The sequence below is a fragment of the Sinocyclocheilus grahami genome, unplaced genomic scaffold (assembly GCF_001515645.1).
Source record: "Sinocyclocheilus grahami isolate Dianchi unplaced genomic scaffold, SAMN03320097.WGS_v1.1 scaffold1111.1, whole genome shotgun sequence".
NCBI lineage: Eukaryota > Metazoa > Chordata > Actinopteri > Cypriniformes > Cyprinidae > Sinocyclocheilus > Sinocyclocheilus grahami.
This window is the reverse complement of record NW_015506290.1, coordinates 150,631-155,248: the sequence shown is the minus strand read 5'-3', so window position 1 is coordinate 155,248 and position 4,618 is coordinate 150,631. Positions and strand designations below refer to the sequence as shown.

Sequence of the window (4,618 nt, the reverse complement as noted above, 5' to 3'; positions counted from 1 at the left end):
AGTTGTGCTACACACTGGAAAGATGTAATATAAGATCGTAGGACATGAAGACTGTCTTTAAGTTAGTGGTTCTCAACTGGTGGCCACAAGATAATTTAAATGTTTGTATAACTCCATTATTAATATGATAAAAAATTAAAGCATGACCTCTTCCATTTTGTGATTGTTTAGGAGGAGCCCAAGCCACTTCTTGTGCAGTGTGAAATACAGTTCCGATACAAGTTTTCACAAAAACAAAACGTTTCAGCCTTTAAAACATTTTTAAGAAAATGGGCGAGTCAAAAGTATTAATTACTATATTTAAACAATTATAAACAAAATGATTATATCAATTAACAAATTAGGGGTGTGCGATATTGACAAAAAAAAATTCGATAATTTACATGAATTTTATCGATAATGATAATTACACAATATTTTGCTGAATGTGTTGTGCTGATATCTTCTCTAATTGTGCTGACATCTGACTCCTGAATTTTTGATATTCTTCATATTCTGTGTGGTCAGTTCACAGCAGTGATAGAAATTAATCATTTCCAACCAGTTCTATGGGCATTTTTACCTTTAAGCCATTTTTTCTAAAAGTGTGCACCATCTTTTGTGTCAAACTCTTGCATTTGGGTTGTTACCAAGCAAATGAAATCAGTATCAACAAAACTGATCTTTGCAATGCAGAGGAAACACAGAAGCTGCATTAGAAGTGGCATTTAGATGCATTTACACAGTTTAATGCAGCTCTGAGGGACATTAAATACTTTAACCTGCAGTTACAAATGCATAAATGCTTTGATATCTTAAACATAAAACATTGAAAACTGATGTTGCACATCACAGACGACAATGTTAGCATCCGATAATTTTAACTAGGACTGCACGATAAATCGCATGCGATATTTAACGCGCATCTTGTCAGAAAGCCGGTTCTGTAATCAGCGGTAAATCTCCATCACGTGCATGCTTTCACATTGAGCAGCATTAACTACACAGAGCCATTGTTATAACTACACAAGATGCGCGTTAAATATCGCATGCGATTTATCGTGCAGCCCTAATTTTAACTGTTGGAGAAAACTGGTTAATTTTAAGCTTGTGTGCGCTATTTTTATCTTCCGGGTTTAAAACCCGCATTGGGTTGACGTCACAATTTGTGACACGGCAATGGACTAATAGTACATCGATGACACGCCAGTGTCTATTAAATTATTCATGAGACTGCGTGTTCTTATCCTATGAGAAGACGCTTCGCTTAATTATTCACAACAGCATGTGTTGATTTGCTATGACAGACGTTTCAGACTGTGAGATGGCATCGAGCACCTGAGAGAAACATTCATGGACTGAAGTAGTGTTTCTTTTGTAATAAGAGTTCGGCACAAACGCGATTCATTCACTTGGTGAGCATAACCGTTTTTACAGCTCTGTGACACAACCCATCAAAAGGCTTATATAAACGCCACAGAATAAGCCTTAAAAGTTCTCAGAGGTGCAACAGCGCGTTCATATATATGTTTTCCATGCAGAGTGCAAATGGCTGTGCATTTATTTTAGTTTTTAACTCTATGGGAGCGAAATGAAACCGTCTGAATGCGAAGCTGTGTGTGTTGACAGTCACCCCTCTTCCCCCTCCTCCGCTCCACACCCACTTTTTTAAAACTGTGGTGAGAACTAGCCAGTGCTGAAATGGGGGGGTTTCATGACCCTTTAAGTGTAATATCATAACTCACTATGAATTAGTTTGAATAATAGGACTAGGTGTTATGATCCCAATATTCAGCACTATTTAGCCACACCATAGAACATTTGCTCAGAGACACAAAACAGGCTGTGTTTGGAATGATTTTTGTTGGAGAAATGGAGCAAAAACAGGAAATATGGGGTCTACATCGTAAGTCTCTTAATATTAACTTCTTTATTGAACTGTTGTATAAAATCAATATCACATTTGTAATCATGCTGACTTTGAGAAAAAAACTTTTAGTGTGATATTAACTATATGAAATGATAAATATATACATTTTCGGCCCCATATCGTGAATTGTGATAATTCTAAATGCATTTTAATAGACTGATTCATGCAGTGAAAGAACTCACTATAAATGTGCACGCGCAGTAGTCTAACCTGCTAGACTTCATCTAATGTATGCGCGTACTCTGTAGGTGTTTCGTTTGCTTTTCGCGATATACTCGATAATATCAAATCGCAGTTAAAACAACAATTACGATATTAATCGCAGACCATACATATCGCACACCCCTATTCTGTTTAGATTTTTATAATGCATCGTCGTCTTATCAATCCACCAGTTCACATTTAAAGCGCTGCGTGTTTGCAGGGTAAAAACATGGGTCGATTTTTGCATTTGTCTAAACATCAGTTTTATTGAAAGTGCTCATTCATTCTGACAGCAGGTGGAGCGTTTGTTAGAAATATAACTGTTTCCCCGGTAACAGCAGAACACAGAGCAGCGCAGCACTGGACTTTGAACGTGCAGCGCTTGTTTATTTCATGAAATCATAGCCTTTTGAAGTTTAATCGTCACATTCAGCCATATCGCAATTCTGGACCTCTTGAAATCATTAAGACTTTCTTGTACAATTTAAGACTTTAAGACCCGCGGAAACCCTGTTTATGGAGTTAATAAAGTGGTCTGTTGCGGATATGAGATCTTTTTGGTGTTATAAAAAAAAAAATAGCATTTGGTGTTTGTGTTTTTTGTGCTTGTTCTTGTTTGTTTTGTTTTTCTATGAAGATCTGGCAACACTGACACCATTGCAGACAAAGTCCCTTTTCAAGAAAAGTCTGTTCACTCAGCCACTATATTTGCAACGCCTCCGAGCAGCTCAAACAAGACCAAATCCTATCTAAATGAATGGGGAATCCTGAAATCTTTCATTTAGAAGGCGGGACTATTTCACCATTTTGCACATTGCAGTTTCTCCCATTCATAAATATAGGAGTGAACCATCTTTGTATTTCTATAATCTGTTGCAGGGCTCGTGAGTGCAACTAGCCCAGTGTCAAAATGTGCTAAGGTTGACTTCTTTCACTGTTATTTTCTTGCATCTCGCATACAGACACTTTTCTGATGCACGTTCAAATACGTCATTAGCAACTAGTTGTTCAGTTCAGTTCTGTACACACCGCATAGAATTTCTGTAAATGCGGTTGTCACTACCTGTATTTTTCTGGAGTTAATGCAGTTGTCGAACGCGGTTGTTATGCCCGTATTTTAGTAAATTATGTTCAGAACGTGATTAAGGAGTAAAGGGTGAACCGACAACTGAATTTAGCTGCAGTGTACACATGGCCGGGATGTAACGATTCACTCAACTCACGATGCGATACGATTCACGATTTTGATTTCACAATACGATTTCCACGTGATTTTTTTTTTTTTAAATACGAGTTCAGACAAATTATACAGCAAATGAAATTGTGTCCTGCTTTTATTGCTTGGACAAAATACTGCACAGTTCTTTGTGAAATTGAAATATAAACGAAACAAAATTGAAATTTGAATGTCTTCAAATCACCACACATCGCGTCTGTCTATAAGCGAGCTGCACGTTGCACAGTTGACACAGGAATGGTCACGTGCACAATTGAGGCAGTGTCACATTGTCACTAAAGTTTATAAATTGCATTACTTTTTAATTCTTGCCAATGTTTAACTATTCAGAGCTCACGCGCTCTCCTGGAGACAGTGCGCTCATACACACTCGCAGCGCGCACACAATGCCAGGTTCACATTACTCCATTTTGCTGTGAGTATGTGGTGCGTATTTTTGTAGCAATTACACCATAAATGCATACTATTAAAGTCTCCTGTGTTCCAGTCAACACATATGGCTTTTTGGCTAGGTTTAAAGAGAAAGAGCACTTTTAGATAAAGGCGGCAATAAAAGATGGCACTCGTGGCAGTAGGAAAACAAAGTTCTTTATGAACCGCAGGATTGCTTGTAATAAAGATTTAAATGCAAAAGGCAGTAGAACTGACTATTTCGGTCAATGGTAAGTTTGTGATAACGTAAGCAAAGTAGTTTAAATATTTTGCCCCTTGCTTGAGCAACTTAATATTAATCTAGAATTAAATGCAAAAGTAAAAAGCATTGCATGTGTTGCTTATATTTATTGTGTTTAAACATGTCTGTGAAAGATTGTATTACTGTACTGTGTAAAAAAAAAAAAAAAAATTGAAATGCTGAAAAAGCATTTTCAGTGACAAAGTTTGGATTTGAAATCAAAATAATGGATAAATGTTGTGTTTGTGGTACACAGCCACGGATCAGTAGCGGACTCCTGTGTGAAAGCACAGTCCGTGCTGCTTCCCCTCTCACAAGAGACACCTAAGAGGGGAATTCCCCCCATTTTCAAAAATGAAATTCAGGCCATTTTTTGGATATCTTTATCTTTATAGTTATTGTTCTTGGTGTGAACGGGCCTTAACCCTCCGCACATTTTTTATATTTAGTTATATTGAAAAAGTTTAATTAGAAAAAGTCTTAGATCAGGGGTGTCAAACTCATTTAAGGTTGAGGGATGGATTTGTGCCCCTTGTGCGGGCCGAATTACCTTTTGTTAAACCCTAGTTTGCTCACAATTACATTAATACCAACT

The 4,618-nt window shown here is 37.2% G+C and overlaps 1 protein-coding gene across 1 annotated transcript in view; it reads right to left on the bottom strand.

The window, feature by feature from the left end:
* Positions 1 to 4,618, bottom strand: part of LOC107566899 (probable ATP-dependent RNA helicase DDX4) — a 20,362-nt gene that overhangs the window by 12,425 nt on the left and 3,319 nt on the right. The window lies entirely within an intron of this gene.